General features: G+C 44.0%; 1 protein-coding gene across 2 annotated transcripts in view; it reads left to right on the plus strand.

The window, feature by feature from the left end:
* Positions 1-22869, plus strand: part of LOC144720210 (leucine-rich repeat-containing G-protein coupled receptor 5-like) — a 145415-nt gene that overhangs the window by 58646 nt on the left and 63900 nt on the right. The window lies entirely within an intron of this gene.

Below are 22869 nucleotides of genomic sequence, written 5' to 3' on the forward strand. Positions count from 1 at the left end.
ATATTTTATTTTTAAAAAATATCACTTTGGGGATTGTTGTTTTTTTGTTAGAAATTGGCGTAAATGCTTCCATAGGGTCGGAGATCTTCATGGCGGCACATAGTGTGTGTAGATGAACTCCACTCACAATGGAAACCTGGTCACTCCATGAAAAACCAAACACGAGCGCACACAGACTGCTCCCAGGTAGTGCTGATGCAATCGCTATGATTGCATTGACCACAAATGAGCATTGCCTTACAGGTTGGGATGGTGGGAATGCCAATAGTTATTGTGGCATTAATTCCCCACAAACCGCAGTTTAATCGCGCGGTGCCGTAACTGCCGTTCTAGAAAAATCCTTACTCGGGTGGTCTAAAACCTCTCCACTCGCTGTTTTAAACAAAGGCTAATTCGACGAGGATCCAGCGTGCACAGGAACAGTTTGGGAGCTTGTTTTATTTGAGAATAAAAAAAACTATGCCCAACGCAGGCGCAAAGCAGAGCTCTGTTTAGACGCACCAGTGATTTGCAAACGTTTTTTTTTTATTCCTCGTGACAGCTGTGGTCAGTCGCACGTGTTGTGAGGACACCAGTGCACCCAGTCCCCTCTCTACAATTACCTCTGCTGGCCACGCCTGGCGCATGGGAAGGTCAAATAGCTTTACAGCTGATTCGATCTGGCCATTCGATCTTAATGGAATCTCAGAAAGCGGATTTGACCTAGGGGGCTGTTGTTTTCTTTTCTTTTTAAAGTTCCCACGACAGGTGCGGACCACGGTCATCGTCATATCCCACCGCTGCGTGCGTGCGCACACGAATCGCTCAGGCCAGGGTGGGGCTGCCGTGGGAGCTTCTGGAGTGTCTATTTGGTTCTTTCGGTAAAGTCACGTCGAAATAAATGTAACTAAATAATAATACAATACGAAGTTTCGATTGCAACACAAGCAACCATCATCAGGTACAAATGAATGAGAAAACAAACATAGTAAACTTGGAAATATAATGCAATACAACATAGCGAGTCGGCCAACACAAGAGTGAACAGCCCACCTGGTTGATTACGTTCTTCCAAAGATTGCTAGATTTGAGAGAGAGACAAAACATAGACACGGAGACACACAGACAGACACACAAGCAGAGAGAGACACACAGAAACACAAGCAGAGAGAGAGACACACACAGAGACACAGAGAGAGACAACACAGAGACACACAGAGAGAGACACACAGAGACACACAGAGAGAGACACACACAGATACACACAGACAGACACACAAGCAGAGAGAGACACACAGACAGACACACAAGCAGAGAGAGACACACAGACAGACACACAAGCAGAGAGAGACACATAGGCACACAGAGAAACAACGACTCTGTGATGAGGCATTATATAGAGGAGGGAACGGGGCAGATAAATTAGCATGTCAATGAGAGCGGCCAGAGGAGAGAAATTGGAACTTGACAAATCTGGTAAAAAAAATTAGAGAGAGAAATAGGAAGTTTGAGAAAACAAACATAGTAAACTTAGAAATGTAATGCAATGCAACACAGAGAATCGGTTAACACAACAGTTAACACTTTACTTGATTGATTATGTTCTTACAAAGATTGCTAAATTTGAAGTTAAGTGTGAGTTGTGTGGAAATCCTCCCCGTGGAGGTGGTTCAAACTTGATTTGAAGCTTGGGGAGATTCAAGAAAAATTGTCTATTGCTCAGCTGCCGTGCTAGGAGATCAAACGAGCGACCTCCGGATTGCAAGTCCAGCGTGCTGACCATTAAACCACGGCAGCATCCCGAGCAGTGCATATTGCCTGGAGAATGTGTTGCACCTTTGCAGCTGCACGGCTGCAAAGGTACAACAACTGAGAAGTGCACGAAGCGGTATGGAGAGATGCGTGCTTGGTGGTGCATTGAGAGACGAAAAAAAGAGGTGGGTTAGAGAATGTCTGCTGGTGAAAGGAATCACTCAAACTGTTGAGGAAATTAAGTGGGCTTGGGCAGGACACGTCACTCGAACGGACGATGATCGAGAACACTGACCCTGAGTGGCAGGCCAAGGGTAGGTAGGTCGCCGAGAGGGTGACGTCCACCACGGAGATAGAGCAATGGAATCAGCCGGCGTGCCCGTGCGAGGCGGCTTATCACGACGGCGGCAGTTGATTGATCGTGGCCGATGATAGTGACGAGGTTATGAGAGCATACGTGTCTCTCTTCGTTTCGTATGCACACTGATTTAGTATTATTAATAATGTGTGTAGTATTTTGGATGCTGTATGAAGTTATATATATCTGCTGGCACTGTCCCTGTTCCTTAAACCACAGTCTGTGGGCAGGTTTAAGCTCAGCCGTCTAAATCGTGCATCAGCCTAGAACACTGATGATTGATGGCCAGGTGAGGTACATTGCAATTTGGCTCTCTTTTTTTAAAAGCCAAGATCACAATCTATCCAGAGTAACTAATCACAGTCCAGGAGTGACAGCACTTCTTGCCCTCCACACTTCCCCCGGACCCTATACTTCTGCTTTGTGTGTCACTCTTCTTGTGAATGCAGAGCAAGCTTTAGTATAATAGTCTGTGTATTTGTCTCTTATCTCCCTTTGTCTATATATATACACACACACATCTGTGTTACTCTGCGTCTCTCTCTCTCTTCCTCTCATCCGCACATTTTTGACATCCCTCATAGATTGTTGGTGCTCCGTGCGGCTTCTTGTCCCGGGCACCCACTCTATCGCCCAAGCCTAAAAGGCTGCGCCTGTGTGCACGTGTAGTGTGTTCACCGTTTCAGTTTACACGTTAGACATCGCATTTCACACCAAGTATTAACGGTTCAACCAAGCTGCGGAAATGTGAGTGTTGCTGCGTAATTTTATGGGTTTTTTGTACACCACGGATCATCAGATAAGCACAGAGCGAGAGAGAGAAAAAAGTTATAATCCACGCAGCTAAAGAGTAGAATACATGAAGCTGTGGTAAGGTGACGGTTTAAGTTATCTCTTGAGTCACGTCCCAATGTAACTGCTGTCACAGGGAGTGCCAAAGAGACACGCGCGTGTTGATCCTCACCCTACATGCTCATTGCACAGGTGTAGAGATTATTTGTGAAGACTGCACAGACTCGAGGTCATTTAGTTAATTTAATTACCTCGAATCTGGGACGCCGCGGTGGCGAGATGTTAATTCCCTCGCCTGATATGCAGGAGGTCGTGGGTTCGATCCCGACCATGACGCCTGTATATTTTGAGTTTGCATGTTCCTCCCCGTGGTCGCATGGATTTTTCTCCAGGTCCTACGGTGTTTACTTTCACATTTAGAAACATGCGGTTACTATACATTTCCATGATAAGCCACTTCGTTGAGCTATAATTTCTGGACAAATCGCTTCTGAAAAAGAGCTGTGGGCCTTACCTGGTAAAAGAAAAGAAAAATGTATAGTTTAGTTTTATTTTCCATGCTGTCTTTCAACAAAGTGAAAATGCACATGACGTGTAAACTTAACATCAATCCGTAGCAAACTATGAACGGCAATTATACTATCACAAGGCACTCACTCCGAACGGGCATTCATCTTCAAATACTCAGAGCCGTGTGCAACGCTAAGTTTTTGCACAACTGGAAACCAACGCAGTGGCAAGTTTTTTTAATCCCCATTCCAATTACCTGATTGGCCACACCTGCATATTTAAAAAAAAATGTTCGCTCAAAATTAGCGGCTCACTTCAGCGCAATCCAGTTGGCTGCCTTCGGAGCATCGGTGAAGTATTTGTTGACAATCACGGATCATGGTTACAGGACACACAGAAAGTTGCACAAGTGCATGTTTAGCTCGTGTTTTTTTGTTTTGTTACGATGAGTCTTGTCCCTCCCATGTGCAGTTGAGCCGCGGCTAGTTACGCCATTCCTCTCTGTAATCGCAAATGTGTCACAGTTGTCATTTGTGAAAGGCTTTATGGGCATTTAATGTGAAGTGAGTGTTTCTCAGAGAGTGGATTCATATACATGGTGTTGTGGTTCCACACAAACACTTCTTTACTGGTATTACCTGTTCTCTTTGTACGGCAATAAAGACTGCAAGGGATTTCTCATAAATCTTGTGTAGAGACACCTCCACCCGCCCATGAATGATGACATACATGAACATTAGCAGAAAAGTATGCACGACTGTGTACAGATACACTATTGTCTTGTGAATCAATTGAATACGCGTGTGTATAATTACGAATCTTTCAAAATAACCAGAAGTAAAAAATAATATCAAGGAGTGGCTCATTTCCGAAATCTCAACAGAACATTTTAACTGGTTCCAACGTTTGCATTTGATGGAAAATCAGCTGATGAGTGTAGCGAAGCAGCACCCCCTCGTTCTTCACGAACTTGCTTACCGCTATTTTGCCTAACCATGAATTGGGTCTGAAACTCGACACGACCGCATCGAGAGAGGGAGAATAAGATGAGATAAATTGACGAGGTAAAATTACGAGATAAAGTGATGAGAGAGAGAATGTGATGATGATGCTCCTGTGCAGCAGCATCACATTTTAAGTTAAGTTCATTTATAAACTAATATTTAATACTTTTATATTTATTCGTATTTACTTTATGTTAATTATAACCAACACATTTTGTTGTGGTATTATGATACTGTTCATGTACTTCATAGCTTATTTAAGCATTTAGTTAAGAGAGAGCTTTTCATAGCCCAATATCGTTAAATTTGCTCCGAAACGTGTCCCTCGCGAATACCAAGGGAATGATGTGCACACAAAAAGAACAGATTCAGTACAGTGACATATCAGTGATCGACGTTGAGTGATTTAATAATGCTCACGAATGCCGTTGTAAACGTCGTCAGGTCTGTGCAGCCTTCAAACGCGACAACTCGTTGCGCCCTTCAAATGTTGTGCAACATCCTGTGGCAGACACTGCAGAGGTGTGGCAGCGCAGTTGTTCATTGCCGACCCATCGCAATGTTCCATGACGGCGATTATTTCTTGAAGCGTTTCACGGAAATATCCGTGAAACGAGAAGAGCACTGAGATGAGTGCATATCAGTGTTATTGGTAAACATATCCATGGCCTCAGATCAAAAATAGTCCACGAAGTAGAATTGTGTTTACCGGTTCTCATGATAAGCCAAATTAATAATGTCATGCAATCAATCACCGAGATGTGCAGTGTGCAACAACAACAACATTAAAGTGACGTTCAACAAAGTTGCATTTTGCAGACCCATGTGTTTCCTCGGTGGTGCAACTCACGATTGATGGAACAACACTGACCAATACATTGTTGGGAGCAACATTACTCCATGATCGTTGCATCGTTTCATTTACAGATGAAGGCACTTGCAAGCCACGATCCAGAGATAGTGGGCCGCATCATGGAGAGTTTGGTTTCACGCTTTTGTGGATATTCCAGCTGTAGCAGGAAATTCCGCAGACGGTATTCCACCTGCAATCCAGCACGCAGAAACGTACGAAACTTCAAAACCTTCTGTGCCACAAGGTGGCCAGGAGAAGGCAGTACAGAAAGTAGATTCGTGAATATATCTGTGTGGATGTTACATGTTCTACTTTTTAAGCATGGGGTTTCTCTTGATACTGTGCACTGCATTTTCATTCCACATGCAAAAGCTCTTAAAAGCAATTTAAGGGTATTCCATGAGTACTACTTGCCCTGCATCTTTGGTATCACTATTGCCATCAGCAGCAGAATCAACATCATCACATCATTTATCTTCATCACCATCATCCTCTTCTGGTGCACACATGGTCCATTCCAGTGCTTGCCGCAACGTTTGAGAGAGACACAAAAAAGTATCTGCCGTAAACATTGCGCGCGGAAATTCTGCAACAACAGAAAGTCATGGAAGAGGGGTTCGCCAAATACGCACACGTTTGTTTATTTTGTTGTTGTGCGAATTGAACACCGAGCCCTTTCAGCACTACCCACCCGAGCCTCACCCTCAGAGCGTGATTAACATTCTTCACATGATGACGGAAAGTGTCCTCGTATTCACAGAATCTTTCCGCCACCGTCGTTGGCAGCACAGAATCCATTCTCTGTGACGTTCCGCAATCGTGGCACGAGTCGCGGCCGAACAGGTGTGCCTTTGTGCAGGGTCAGTTGCGAGTGTTTTGTTAAATGCTGAGTGTGGGTCAGATTAAATTTGATTGTCGCTGTCACTCCACAATGAAACCTTGGAGTGATGGCCAAACATAATTACGTTAATTGGGTCCGTTGAGTTTGACCTCATGACAAAACTACTGTAACTTTTTGGCAAGTTTTTTGTGGTAATTTTATATTAACCAGTGTCTATTTTCCATGAGTGGTAAAAAATTATGATTAAGTCAATGCTTGAAGTAGGGAGTCTCTGTGTTCTCTGCCAGCGGGGCCAAATTAACCATGAACCAAGGTGAAATTGCCATGTAAGGCCCACTGAGCTATAATGCACTTTTTCATAAACGACCTGGCCACAAAGGATAGCTCAACGAAGTGGCTTAGCATGTGGAAATTTATAGCAGCCCAATAATCTAAGCGTATATTTCTTAATGTACAGGGAAAACCGGAGGACCCGGAGAAAAAATCCACGTGACCACGGGGAGAGAGAGAGAGAACACGCAAACTCCAAAAATACAACAGACGTCAGCGTCGGGATCGAACCCACCACCTCCTGTATACCAGGCGAGGTAGTTAACATGTAGCCACCGTGGCACCCTTAAATAGTGGAGCTGCTGGGGCCATCGGGATCTTGGAGCTCGTTGATCCTCAAGGGGAAACTCCGGCGCATTCTGCACCATGCCGAACAAACGTTGCGCCGAGACAACGCCGATTGCCACTGATCCTTACCGACGACGGCACTCCTCCACCAAAGCCTCAACACCAGGCCCATAATATAAATATGTCATATCCTGTACGTGCAACTGGTCTTAGCGGTCTCAGGGGGCAAGGAATATTTGAGCCACGGAGGGCACAACGTTTTGAGTGCTACGTGTACAATCAATGGTAGACGTGTGGGCAATCCTACTATTGCGTAACCACTGATGCAATCACATTGCTATGGAAATGTACATTTACATCTCCTTTTTAGTACTCTCAATAAAATAATTTCCTGGAATCGTATGAATCTTTTTTTATATAATACCGATTACATTTTTTTCTTTTCCTAAATCAGTAACAATGGCATAAAAAAGTGAAACAGGTGTCATATTGTTCTACATTTATAAATAAAAATAAATTAATTTTCCTTTTCAAGTAAGCGATACCAATATATTTTAAGCAACCGTCCAATTAAAAACACAACTCTTATTCTCTTTACCTCTGCCTTATAACACAAAACTATCAAATAAGTTAGACTATAAAATATGGTAGTTATTTGAAAAATAGCCTTTGGTTGAGAAATTGCGCTGCGTTTTTACAGCCAAAAACAAGAACCCCATAAAAGCGATTGAATTGTAAAAGCCATCTCAGCAAGGCTTGATGTCCGATGTGAACCTCTCGGCATTGAACATCATCTACAAGCACGGGCAATGAACAGCACATTGTCAATGCTTTTCACATTCCAGATCATTCCATGAGCGATTGTGATATACATATTTCCTGGGATATTCATGTTCATGTAATGACCGGCTCCCACTGACCAATTTGAAGATTAATCGACACTTGCCTCTGCCAAATTTCAGATAAATATTTTCCGTGGTATTAGCTTTGGCGCTGACGCACAGCGGCAATGCATTTTCCCTGACGACAGGCAGGTGATGCATTGTGCATCAAGGGCACTCTTCACACTGCCATCCAGAGGTGGGGGCCTCCTGGAATGTGTTCACACGCCGGCACTTTGCGTGAATTTGAGCTTGCCTTGTTTATGCACCACTTGGCATCAGACAGGAGGCATTTGAGCCATGCCAACCCGCTCGTGCAGGGACACGCGACCCGTGATGGAGTGCTGGGTTCTCGTTAGGAAAGCGAGCGTCGGCTGTTTTGCATTTCGTCTATTATTTACACCATGTGCGGCACTGGTTACCACGGGCAAACATCATTAATGAATGTAACTACATTACTACAACAACAACAACAAAAACACCCATATTATGCTCTCCTATTGTTTTAAAATAATACAAAACATCCAGCCTCACAATGCCATGCAACAAACAATCTTCAACGCTCGCTGCTGCACCTGAACAATTGATGGCAATTGATTCGGCGATGCTGCTTAGACAGTGGTTTGCAAGCGTGTGTTGTAAACACATTGCCTATTATATATATACAAATATGCATTTAATGTAATTGTTGCATTTTCATGCAATTCACGTTTGATTATTGTTGCTCATTTAGAGTAGATATTAATGCACTTCACTTTACAATGTCCACAGTTGGAACTGCAGTAAATCAATACTGGAGATAGCGTAGGAGTTTGGTTTTCACCTTTTCATGAGGACGAAATTTTGAATGACTTTCTGTGCAGTGCATACTATGGTTTCATATCCGATGAGGTTTTATGACAAAGTAGTGGGCACACGTGGTCCATGTGCCGTGAGTTCAAATCCCGGTCGATGATAACCACGGTCCCTTTCCACAACAACAACAACAACGAGAAACAACTCTGTGAGATAGGGATCGCCTCGTTGGTCGGCTTAGTCTTTTGGTTCAGGGGGCGAGCGTGCTGATGCCATTACGAATCACCCCAATTCCCACCGTCAACTGCTCCCTGCCGCGACGTGAATTTGGTGCACCCAATTTCCACGAAAAAATGAAAACCAACTCAACATGCCCAGTGGTTCTGGGACTGTCAGCAGACAACTGCTTTGCTCGTGGGTTGTAAAAGCACCCACCGTGCGAACAAAATTAAGCGTCGCACCCTTGAAGTGGATTTTAATACTCTTGCAGCATTTTTTCTTGGTGCATATGAATACCCTCTTGGCGATGGACACACCGAGGGAGGATGAGTTGTTGGAATGGGCACGTCCGTACGTAAAGTCAAGCCAAACAATGGGACTGCTGAGGCAACCCGTGCATCCACCAAGAGTGTTGGACATTGAAACTCCGATTCATAGTCTCCTCTCAACTCATAGCCATAATGGAAGCCTGTATGGCGACCTGGGCACATAGAGGCATGACTGCTTCACCCTCTATTATTGAATAGCGGGTACCTTGACAAATGTTCCCACTGTACATGTGGTATGTATAAGGTATATATACTTTTTTAATGTCTATTTTGCTTAAGGGATTATGCAGTAGTGAATAGAGAAATACAAGCTGGCGTTTCAGTGCATTAACAAGTATGGATCCACTTGTGTTTTTGCCATCTCAAAATAAAGTGTTTGGTAGTCTGCCGTGTCCACAAACTTCAATCATATTATGTGATATCCCAGGAATAATAAGGGCACTTTAACTTTTTCAACATTTGTCTGCATGTGTGGCACCCTTCCAGGGAGTGCACCGATGTTTTTTCTGGCTTCGGAACTTCGATCAACATCCTGGAGGCAGATGTGTCAGGAAACCAAAAATTTGGATGCCAAGCTGCATTGTGTTAAGGTAGCAGCAAAGCCATGCTTGGTGGCTGTGATTTTGCAGTGAGATCAAATCAGATTTAACGGTCATTAAAACAACCTCTACATTTCTCTCTCACTGCCCGATATCTGGCCCAAAATCTCTTTCTTGAAGGAACCTGCCAATGTTTTTTTTATTACATTCGCAAAGTAGCAAATATGAGCAGTGGCCATGTTGAAAATATCCTTGGTCTTTAGCCTTTGCGGAAACAGTATGGATTTGATTTGATTACATTGGCTTTCGAAGCAGCTCTTAATGGCGCGCTCCCTGCTGTTTGACAAAACAACATCCAGCCTGCTGCGTTTAATATGACCTTAAAATATAGCAATGGCAATAGAATTGTGGTGTGAGCCACTGTGGGATAATAAACAAACTCAACACTTGCATGACACACGCCTTGTCCTTCCCCGTACCTCTGATTATAACGGTTGGCTACGTTTGGTGCAAAATAAGTTCAACATACGTACATCTCCAAAAACACCATATGCAGTGAGAGATAATCTGAGGATTTAAAATTCATGAAATGTTTGCAAGAACCAGGTTAAGCAATGTTTAGGGTTGATAATTGAAGTCCTTCATTTATAGCCAGTTGAGAACATACAAACATGCTCCAATATTTATTTTGTGATAGAGAACTGGAACAAGCATATGATCAAATGTAACCAAATTACTGACATAAAGCTTGTAAAATACAATAATGTTTCATCATAAGTGTGGTCAGCTGGTTCAGTTGTTGAGCGAGCGGCTCGAAATCAGAGGTTTGCGAGTTCAAATTCTGGTTGGGGGTTTGACACAACCCATAAGCCTTCTGTGGTCGTACATTCGGTACCACTTTTGTGGGGAAGTCAACGCTGGGTGTCTCTTATGTATAGACTGCAAAGCAGCAAATGTGCACCACTCGTTTCAGCAGGCAATCACTGAGACTTGGCGACGCAGAGTAATCGGAGTTGCAGCGAAACACTCTCAAGGGCAAATTTCAAACGCCTCGATCAAAAATGTAAAATATGTACAGTTAAAACACTAATACACCTTAAAAATGTGTTCAATGCTTAATTACATCTTAGGAATGCATGTTTGTGTAAAAAAAAAAATTGTGTGGAAACAACTGGGTATGGCTGTGTAAGTATACATTTCTAAAATCGGTTTTTCTTTGGTGTATGACAGGGGTCAGCTACCAAAATAACAAGAAGATCCATTTTCTTCGAAATCGGTCAAAAAAACTCAAAATTTAATAACCAACGTCAAGAAGCATTCCTTAAAGAGCCACCGCACGCGGCTCCGAAGCCGCAGGGAGCCAACCCCTGGTGTAGGACAATGACATTTCCTCAAGAGAGCAAAGATAACGAAATGCGTTGCGGGAAGCAACGGAGGCGATCAGATCACGCCACAGAGATTTACAGCCAAATGCGTGTTTACTCTTGGGATGTCACGTGAGAAGATTTAAACCATTTCTCAGATTTCAGGGGTTTGCTCGTGGCCTAAGCAGGGTAAGTGTTTGCACAAGCTTTCTAAACAAAATCTAATGCAGTTTTTTTGCCAAGCGTAGATGGCAGCCAGGCTGAAGCGCCCATAGGATTTTCGGATGTCCACATTAATAACCGAATCTTAGTCACGGACAAAAATTGCCTTGGTATTTTTATATTTTTATCTTTAACCACTGAGAACCAGAGAGCCAGATGAAACAATTTTCGATATCTATGGGTTCATTGTCCGATTCAACACAGTACATAACATCCGCGATCTGGTACCGTCTGTAAAAGATGTGGTTCCAGACATACAGTACCCTGGTGTCTACAAACTAAGTTGCCTCTGTGGTAGCAGTTACATTGGGGAAACCAAACGACATGTCTCGGACCGCATCCGTGAACATAAAGCTGACCTGAAACACGGTAGGACAAACACCTCAGCCGTGGCAGATCACTGTTACAACTCAGTGGGCTCACATGACATTGACTTCTCCAAGACAGAGGTTCTCTGCAAGCCATCTGGCTATCATGAGAGATTCGTTCATGAGGCGATCCACATATACAAACACAGAGACAATTTTAACCGAGAAGATGGATTCTGGCTTAGCAATCACTGGAAGGACGTAATAAACCATTTCGATACACATTAGGGTGGGTAGAATAATACATAGTGTTATATTAAAATGTATAAGGTGGTTTATAGCAATACAGTATGTAATTTAATGTTGGGTTTGTCTATGGCAGTATATAGTACGGTATAGACGCGTGTGATGTAAGAGAATAAAGTTTAGATGGAAGCATATTATATAATTTTTTACAACGTAGAATGTTTTATGTATTACTTACTGTTAGTAACCCAGCTTATTGTAGAGTATAGTAAATACACTGATGATGCTATGTAGTTTATACTTTAGTTTGTTATGCAGTTTTTACTTTAGTTTTTTACGTGGTTGTTTAGTAACTGCAGCTACATACTATTAACATTCCTTTCCTTTGTTAATGCTACCCCCCTCCCCCCCCCCCTTTGATGCTGCTAATCCTGCATAATGCACGGGCATAGTATTGATTTGGAACCCCCCCCCGCCCACCTCCCACGCATTTTCCATATGCTGAATTCCTCTTGATATGCAAATTATTTTGTCTAGGCGCTCTTCTTCCCACCTCCCCCCCTCTAACCCAGCTTAAATATACGCTCCAAGCTTGGTGGTGTTTCATTCTTCGCCTGAGGACGGCTACTTGCGTTGTGGCCGAAACGTCGTGAGAATTGTTTTATTATGTTTTATTTTTATTATTTTATTACTTCCCTTCTACGTGACTTTACCGAAAGAACCAAGAAGATAATGTATTACATTCAGAGGCACTGAGCACAGCAGTGTGTGATTAAGTTAAGTTTTTTACAGTTTTGCTAAATCAATCAGATCATTAATGAATTTGTAGAGAAATTTGTCACGAAGACTGTTGTATATATAATGCATCGCACACAATAGAAATATCCCCCATAGAGCCTGAACAGACTGTTGGGGCCAGTGCTGTTAGCAAGCACCTATGCAGGCCGGCACGGCCTATGAGGGGGTGGGTGGCAAACACCGCACCTGGCCGCCTTTGTCTCTCCAGTGGTGATGTTTACACACCACACCAGGTACTCATTTGAGGCTGAGTCGACCTAGGGGAGGCCTATGACCGGTCCAGATATTCGTCATTGGTGTTGGCCAGGTTCGTAGCGCTCCCCGCATCTACAATGCATGTACACACAAGCAGAGTACACGCGGTGATCGGAGATGGAGCAGTTAAAATCAGCTCGTGTTCAAGTGCTGGAGGGGGATTGTTGGACTACAAGATCATAAACGATGATAGCAGCTTGGCAGACCTTTCATCCAGCAGTTGATTCGCCATGGCTGACGACGATGATAATGACTGTGTACACAAGAATACATAAATACACAAGCGCCAATATCTATATGCACATTATACTTAAAATATATATAACAGAACAATGTAATTCCATAAGTTGGAAAGTAATGTCTGACAATAATGTAATTCCTAAAACAATAAATGTTACTAATGTGGAATAAATATGCAAATATTATAATACAGCCCCTCTAATCTTCTCCAATTACTCGCATCGCCGAGGCAGAAAGGAAACATTACACCACCTCAAAGGGTTTCCCAGAAGACGTGGTAGGTGTTGCTAGTTGTTCGAGTATGTTCCATACAAGCGACACCTTTGCAACACTCACTCATCTGCTTTCAACATTCATTGTACTACAACAACGACGACTATGACAACAATTTGCCAGCAGACTGTAGGAGAGTTATCAAACTTAACTTTAATTGCCCTGTGCACGAGGCAAGTGACGGAACGTCATCGTGCTCAAATGATTATCGGAATGTAGCTCTGCTGCTGGCATCTGTTTGCTGAAGGATGCCTCTCTGGGTGTGTGCGTTACCAGAGCGCAAGAACTCTGACTTTGATGCATTTTTCAAAAAGATTCCTCGCGGGCGGTTGCTATGGCAGTGGCCATGGTTTGTATGTAAAGTCCCCCGGCAGAATATTTTCTCGCTGGCACAATTTACGTGGGCACTCCAAAGAGCTTGCTCTGCTAAGTCTTCCGCGGTTTGCAGAAGGGATGGAGGGGGTGGGGGTGAGAAAGAACGCGCGTGTGTTTTTGTAGTTTGAGGTTTTTTTGTTTGTTCTTAATGTGGCTTGGTAGCAAGCTCCATCACATTGTTTCCTTTCGCCACCCAACCGAATGACAAATGTAGCCCATCCTTGCCAAAAACACCTTTCGCTCCACATCTCCCAGCGAAGCAGCAGCCAGCCTCTCCACTCACACGTGTGCTGGCTCCGTGCAGTTGAGAACGCTCCCAAATGCCGCATTACGCAACGCGCGGCATGATGACCGCGGCAGGAATTGCATCGCAGTTTGATTTCAGACGGAGAGTGCGCATATATCCGGCAAGGGACATCATGTCTCGGCGTTCCGTCACTCAATTACGAAAGTATGCGGAAACTTCGGTGTGCAGGTACTTTTTCAGCAATTTAAACACGCGGCAGTACTAAAATAGTCACGGAGAAAATGGTTTCAATGTACGGCAATTAGGAGCATGTTTTTTGCAGCCCGCGGGCCCTAAGGGGTTGTTTTACATTAGCAACTGTGCTTCTGCGAGCTCCTCGCCCCCGTCCCGAGTTCATTTGTTGGTTTGCACAAGCCGCCAGCCTCCACCAAAGCAGCCGCATTAATGAAGCAAGGCAGTGGCGTATCCGCTTCACGGCACGTGATTACAGCGACGGGCATTGCAGTCGTTGCAAATCCACGTGCCGTGAACTCTTTCCCAATACACGCGGTCCCCCTCGCATGCCCTCTCGCCGCACGCATCGAACGAGTGGAGAGATTCTAAACCACCCCCCTTGCTGCATTCGCTGGGAATCGTGACTGCCGGCGGTCGAGAATAATGTCGAAGGCGGCTCCCAAGGAATGGAAAGGTTCCCGAGAGGAAGGGCCCCCACCAATGCGATGGAGCGAGTGGTGCAGGCTGCTTCGGTGGTTTATTTTGCATCGCGGTGCCGTGAACGATGGCAACGGCTTGCGGAGGCCTGAATCTAGCGGTGGATTGATCGCGGATGTCGATGATGATGATATCCCGAAAGATATAACATTGCAGCGATTGCAAGGAATACATTACATTCCTGAAATATAATATGACCCTCTTCATCGGAGGCACTCACCACTGTTTTCTGTGCAGTTTAGCACTGCGTCGCTTTTATGAAAATGTGCAATACAATGTCACGTGTTCATTGCTTGAGTGTGCGAAATATGTACTATAAAGGATATTTTGAATGGACACTTTAAAACATTGATAGATTTGTTTATACTTTGGTGTGACCTCTGGTAATATTTATACATCTATAGTTCATCTCATGCAATGGCCTAAGACTTGTGCAGTGGCACAAAGTGGCTCTGCACGCCCGCAGTTTAACAGGGCGTGAACGGATTTAGCGAATCTCCATCCTTGGTTTTTAAATCACTTCGGCAAACTAAGGGGCAAAAGTGGTTCGCTTACGGTCTTTGGGCAGGGGGGGAGGTGTGGAAAAGATGAGTGTGAACACACAAGCCAGACAGACGCAGCTGTTTAAATCCCCAAGGTTTGTTTGTGAAAAGTCACTGCAGTGCTGGGTTATGGGCCCCCCGTGCTTTTGGGAACATCGCGGTGCGTTGGTACGCTTTGGATTTTCTATGGTTAACGGGTAAAATTTGCAGTCCTCAAATTGCTAGCTCACACCACCGCTCATGTGATGGCCCACCGCTAGAGGGAGCTCTAGAGAGCCCCTCGGGAGCGTGTTTTTGGCCTACTCTTCCACGCCGGCCAGACATCTTACAGGAGGTGGGAGTGCCCACACGTGACCCGCCGATAAACGAACTGAGGTGTCCCATTTGCATGCTGCTGGTTTGACGGTGGCATTCAAGAACAACCCGCACTGCCGTTTCAATGTCCGCTGCCGGGAGGTGTAACTGGCGGCAACATCTGGCGTGCACGCGCGGTGTTGCAACCATTGCACCGCGGCAAAAATCCGGGTTTTTTCTACAACACGTTGAAATATTCGTTGATATATATTTTTTGTATCTGAAGGTTTACTTCACGAGTCATATGCAGAGGGCATCTCCGCCAATACGAGCACTAGAGCAGCGCTCCTCTCTCCTTTCGAAACCTGAGTCAGTGCTGGAAATGAAAGATTCCTGTGGTGAGGGCAGTCTAGTCATGTGACAAGCACTGTTGGCGTTACAAAGAGTGGTCCTAATTTCGTCAACCACAAAGATATTATATGGCCTGTCACCCCCAACCAGGAATTTAACTATATTAACTTTTTTTATTGTAAGTCGGGCATTCTAACGGAAGCACGGCTCGGTGTTGCGAGTATTGCCGTTCATGGTCGGACAGCTATTAAGCAAGACGTGCAGGAACACATCCAAGCGCGCATGTGTTTTATACCCGTTGGTGTTAAACAGCTGTCCCATGTTGTTGCCTGGAATGAAGGTGTCCCACGTTGTTGTGCTTAGTGTCCACCTGTACACTGCCAACATTCAAGGTAATTCACTCACATGTGCTCATTCCTTCTGTTTATTCAACCTTCAGTCACCCTTCCATCACATTCCCTCAACTGTTTCATCACAATTCTTCATCGGTTTCCATCCAATTGAGTTAAGCGTATTTCCCTCCCCCGTTCTATATCTCAGCTAGCCTGCCATTGCATTTTCACGTGGAAAATCAGCATTCACCTCTCTTCTTTGTGAAAATTGAAAACCACCTCTGTGGGTTTTTGGGGACTTTGTGTCCTGATTGTTATGGATTAGTTGGGAAGAACTATCGTATCCACAGAGTGGATCTGGTACTTTGACTGGAATGTGTGGTGACCAAAGTGGAGTCTTCGACCTTCAAACACATCCTCACGTAACACAAATGTAGCGAATACATTGTCCAGCTCATAGTGGCTATCTGTAAAAGGCATATATATGTTTGTCTATGAAAATGTGACACATGCATTGATGGTACAGGTAGTGAATGTATAAAATCAGGTGTGGTCTAATTTGTAGTGTTCTATTTATTGGCCGGGTAACGTTATCCAAGGTTTCAACTCCTTGGCATTTTTTGGGGAGGGGCTGGGTGGGGAGGGTGGGGCTGGGTGGGGGGTGCGAGGGGTGGAGTTGGGTGGGGAGGGGAGGGGCTGGTAACCCCGTGGTGCCCTTATAAAACTCAACGTTTAACCTACTCACGCCGGCTTGTGCCCGCCCTCAAAGTCGGGCATATTTGCGGAATACACCACGCCGCCGTTGACCCTGGGCCATTGACCGAGTAACCCAACGTTCCTACCAGCTCCCTCGGCAGGAATGTGTTTGTTATGTGTGCATGTTTACAGAGTGCCAATCAGCTTATGTGGAGCGAGCGTGGTAGGGATTGCAATTAGTTTCTCATAAGGCTGCAACCATCTGTCTAAATCGCACTACCAGTATCTGACCCGTTAACTCACGTCAGGGGACCCTTACAATACCACCTGACGTTGTTGTGGCTTATGCTTGGCGCAGGCATTGTAGGAACGTCACCGCCGCTTAGTGGTAAGTGCGAGCTGGCACCGCGGCTGCGGTGATATCATTGCCACTTAGGGTTAAATGACCAATATAGTTGTCGTCGTTGTTGTTGTGTGAAGAGGACGTGCCCATGATGTCATCCCAAAGACAAATGTTTCCTTGTGGCAGTTTATCCCATTGGGGATGTGTAACAGTCAGCTCAGGAAACTGGCAAATATTCAAACTGGAAACTAACTCATACTTTAAATATACACACATGTGCACACCCACACAAGACAAATATCCCCCCCTGTAGCCTTTAATAGGCTGTTGGAGTAAGTGCGGTTAGCAAGCGCCTATCAAGTGCAGCACTGCATACGAGCTGCTGCTGTTGTGGTCAGCAATACGCCTGGCCGCCTTTATCTCCCCAGTGCCGATGTTTACACTCTGCACCAGGTACTCATATAAGGCTGGGGGCTCCTGCGGAGACTCAGGATCAGTTCAGATATTTGCCACTGATGTTATCTTTGACCCGGAATCGAACTCGGATCACCTATTTGGTGGCACAATGTGCCCCTCCGCCACAGCTCACACACACATTTACAACAACAGCCGCCATTCAGTGGCGGTGACGTCACCAGGGCACTTGTGCCAGGCCAGGTCCACTCTGAAGCCACATGCAGTGTGGAAGGCTCCCTGACAGGACGTCACAAGACATACCCAGGTTATACACACACATTCATACACATACACATCGTGTCCACATTTTGACTTTTGGCATTACACTGCTCCAGTGCATTTTTTTACACCTGTAAGCAAGCACATATGTGCATCATTCCAGATATGTGCCTGCAGTTCACCATACAAGTTGTGTCTACATAGTAGAATTTCAGATTTTTTTTAATGGCTCATGCATATTCCTCTGGGTTTGGAAAGTAATCTGCGATAGAGATATAGAGATAGATAAACCCTCAAGACAATGGCATTCAAAAGTCGACACACCATCATCGTCAGTAGTGTGGGGAATGTCCACTGACTGAATTGTGGGCCTCATTTTATTGAAGGCCTTTCCTTCAAGCCACATTTTAAGTAAAATTAATTATACCACATGGGCAAATTTATCTCATGCCAAGCCACTTTAAAAGTTTCGAATAGTTTGAGATTGAGTATACAACTCCTCTGCCAATCGTTCTTTTTTTGACGTAATATATTTTGGCTACCTTTACATCGGTGGAATTGTGGCTCAAACCCAACGACGTTAATCAGCCACACAATTTGTTATTTCCTTCGTGTGAGAGTGCTGCACATCAGCTTCACAGAGTCTCTTAACACGTTTTAAAAAATACGACATGTATCGGTCAAATGCTTTCCCTTAGCTACCCTGCTGAGAGTGTGACTCATTCCACATCTGATCCACATAACTGAACATAGTCATACCATGTCAATGGGGAATGTGTCACTTGTGCGTAATTATTTACACTTTATTAAAGCCTCTGCTGTTTCTGTGGCAGTACAGTTGAGCATCATCCCTATATCGCACAGACAATCGTGCATGTCATATTCATAAGGAATGTATCGGTAATGTATTATGCTATCTTGCTATGTTACACGGCTATATATGGAAGCATTTAACACTCACATTAATTACCCTTATCCATGTTGGTTCAAAGACATAATACACCAAGTAGTTTTTTTATATGTATAAAATAACCAGCACTAAAAGGTAGCACTGTAATAATGTTTAATAGTTATAGAATGAAACTCGAGTTTAGATAGTTATGGCATTGACATATATTATCGTTTCGTAACGATTCATTGTAAAATGTATTACTTACAAAGCATGTAGCACAAGCTTGTGTAGGCATGAGTAGATCAGCACATAATTTGTATTTGTATAGACCTGTGCTTAATCTTTTATTATTCTTGGGTGAAGGCGTTTAGGCTGTTGCAACTGCAGTGGTATTTACTATCTGTGGTCAGGTCCAGATTACCTCACGTGAAGGAAATGCGACTGTGCAAGGTACGCCTGAACTACAGAGGCCCCAGAGATGTTAATTATGTCTACTTACAAACTAGCAGTTATATAACCCAATCCTGTTATTACGGCCCATTCACTCATCTGACCCACTAATGGGAAATGAAGGAGCCAGCTCTCATTAAGGAGCTGTGTGATTGCACACCGCCAGCATGTCCACTCATGGGCCCCTTACCCTGCCCCATTAAGCTGCCTTTGCTTTCCCGCTTGTCTCTCAGCTGGACATGGCCACCAACTCATCAACTCACCCTCGCGTCACGCCAATTAGGGTTAGAGACCATTCAGATGCATAGCCTAGTATGCCAGTGAGCATTTGCCCTGTAGCGATGTCAGTTAAACAGCTACTTTTAAACCATTTTGTTTTATTATTTCTTCATTTTCTTTAATGATTCTAAGAATAGGAGTTAACTTATTTATCCAGGAAAGCAACACTAAGTCGTATTACTTTTTTAGGAGGATCCTGCATTTGGTTTTAATTTTAATATGTTTTCAGCCAATTAATGGGTGTTTATGGGCTGTGAAACTCAAATCTAACTGCCCACCCCTGCAAATATATTCAGTGTCTGTAATGTGCACAATATATTGTGCTTTCACAAGCTCCAAAGGAAATTCCTGTGCAGTGACAATCCAGGAGTCCACCATTCTCGCAAAATCACCATCTTCATCATCATCACAGCTTTCATCTCGTTTGCTGTGAGAGGAACTTTTTACAAAAACCATAGCGCACATAACCATGCCTTCTCACAACCCACTCTATTGAATGCATTGATCACTGATTGTGCACAAATCCTCAACGATCTGCATGTTCTCACCTTCCACTGAGGCCTGTGATAAGATGATGCAAGAGGCCAACCTCAGGACACCTTTGCCAATTGAGTTGATGAACCTACATTATGTAGCGACTCCACGTCTCTTGGGTGGAAAATAAACCGATTGCAATGATGCGTTGTGATGGCTTCTGTAGTACCACTCTGTGATAACTACACCTGATGGACACTGAACAAATCTACGAAAATTAAAATGCAAATATAGCAAATATAACGCGAAGCGGAACGTAACTAAAAACTAAATCTACGATAAAATTGTAGCTAAGAGGGGGAGGGGGGGGGGGCAGGGGGTGGAATTCAAGGTGCATGAAGGCACGAGTGGATGGCAGCTACAGGTGGCTTAAGAGGGTAGGCTCAGACAAAAGGAGGCCATCATCAGGCAGGGAATAGGGAATAGCTTACGGTGGTGAATGTGCACATTGAAAACGTGTATAACTGAATATTGTCGAGGCCTATCCCAACACACTGTCAAGAGCTGCAATTGACCGCTGTGTGGAATCGTATAAAATATCGCCACAATTCATCATCAGAAACCTGTTAGATTACTCTGAACCCACCACAACTCGTTGCTGTGTACTTTTTACAAAATATATTCCAGACCCAAGGGGAAAATTAGTTATTTTTAACGGTTATTGAAATGCCATTTCTCTGTTCCTGTTTATATATTTGTCACATTAACTAGCCTCGATTCTTTCCGTGTCTACATGATAAATTGTTTAACAATATTGAGCAACATCGCTTCAGGAAGGGTATGTGCTCAATAATAAATTAATACGTTTAACACTGCACTTCATAGGCTCTAATGAGACTGTAATCCAATATTTGTGGTTAGAGTAAATTGCTATGGTGGCTTATTTGATTAAAGCCTTTCGCGCCGGAATACTTGCTAATCCAGTCCACTAAGTCATCTTGCTGAGACGGGTAATATTATATCTTTGCCGACACATCTCTTGCCAGATAGGTGACGTTCGCACAAAGGTGACGTGCAAGTGTCGATGTGCCTTCCCATCGCCACGCGGCCTGAGAAAACCTGGGAGAAAATGCGCGGCCCTATGTTTACCTGCACGGTCCATAAAAGGGAATTGCTCAGCTGTGGGTTATGTTGCCAATGGACCACCTGGCTCCCTTTTCCCTTCCCCGAGACACACTCGTGATTGAAATTATGTGGGAAGGCTGGAAAAATCAGGCATTGCTCCAATAAATCAATCCTGTCTCTGAGTATGAGACGGAAGATGTTACAACCCACCCACCTCACCTCCCCCATCCCATTCCCTCTTTCGAACACCACAGCTTTTTCATTAAAATAAGCAATGCCCCCTTGTGTGTAATGTCGTTTATGTTACAATTTTTAAGATGTCCAATGCTGCAGCACAGGTTTAGCCGGTGCTACGTTGTGCGACTGCGTTCGTAGCAGCAAGGCAATTGGCATGCAGCCACGGTCATGTACAGGTCTGACCGCGGTGTCATATTCAGTTGGGCATTGAATTAATCCATCGCTTCTCAATAGTCAACATTGGTCAAATTATAGAATGCTCTTTGCCAAAATAACCATAGGAATGTGGAAATTCCAAAACTGGCTCAGGAATGAGAGTAGAGCAAAGCACTGCCTGGTACACATTTGACCATTGGGACAATTTGGATTTGTTTTAAATTTGGTACAATATAGCACAAAGCATTAAATACACTCGAAACAATAAGTACCTTCAGAGCTGCATTTCTCACACTTGCGGTACGTGATCACAGGGTTTAAAAATTATAATTCTATAAATGCAAGTGCTGGCACTTTTCCTTTCCGTGTTGATTTGGCCATAACCCCCGTACCCAATACAGTGAAGGGCTTTCCAAGAAAAGTCCGGTCAAAGGGGGTGACAAGGCTCCTGCATTGGAAGCTGCCACGATGGTCTACACAGACATTACACTTGCAGTGTTGAAAGCAACTAGGAAAATATAACCGGTTTCTTTAGAAATATATTGAATGATGTTCAGAGATGGCCAAACGTTTGTCAAGTTATCCCGTGGTCTGCGTAATGCCATTGTTTGTGCAACTGATTGCATTTGAGCATTAATAATATCGTGGATGGACAGACGTAAGCATTAAAACACGTTGAAAGAGGGCCAGTTGCAATTGAGAGCTTGCCTAATTGTGCATATTGGATAAATGAATCTAGTTCACAAATGACAGGTAAACTCTGAAGGCCCTCGTTAGCAAACCTGCATCTGAGCCACTTGAAGCAAAGTTGGAAGGCTGCATAGGTGTTTTTGTTTATGTATAAAATAATGCGAATTACATAAAATGCATATATGGGATGACCTTATCTAATTCATGATGAGCTTAGAGCTACACCACGTGTGGATTGACTGCAGAACGTTGTATCCCAACTCAGCATCCCATCGGCAATTTGGTCTGGGATTATTTTCATTCACTGTATTTTTTTAATGTGTTTTCATTGATTTCTTTTGGTACCCTTTTTCAGCTTGCTGATAATTCTGGCTTACTGGAGTCTGGATTCGGGAGGTTGTCCTGTACATACAACTTCACACGCTCATGCACACATACCAGGTGTAGGGATGCAGTTACGTTTTGAATTATGTGAACACACACTGTAAATATGACATGCAGACTAATTGCATCAATTGGTTTCAGGAAGAACTTATTAAGGCTGGTATGGTAAACGAGGCAGTAGTGTGGTCAGCACCGTACCGAGCCACGTTTGTATCCCCAGCGCTGATGTTCACACCCTGTACCAGGCATTTAATTAATCCTGAGATGACGAAGGGAAAGCCGAGGAGAAGTTCCAATGTCATTTGACACATTTGTTTTCAATGTAAATGTAAATTGAAAACAAACAGGAAAGTCTCACTGAGCTATACATCTCTTTTTCAGAAGCGATGTGACCACAAATGATAGCTTAACGAAGTGGCCTATCACGTGAATATGTATAG

The sequence above is a fragment of the Lampetra planeri genome, chromosome 8 (assembly GCF_965212315.1).
Source record: "Lampetra planeri chromosome 8, kcLamPlan1.2.h2, whole genome shotgun sequence".
Classification (NCBI taxonomy): Eukaryota; Metazoa; Chordata; class Hyperoartia; order Petromyzontiformes; family Petromyzontidae; genus Lampetra; species Lampetra planeri.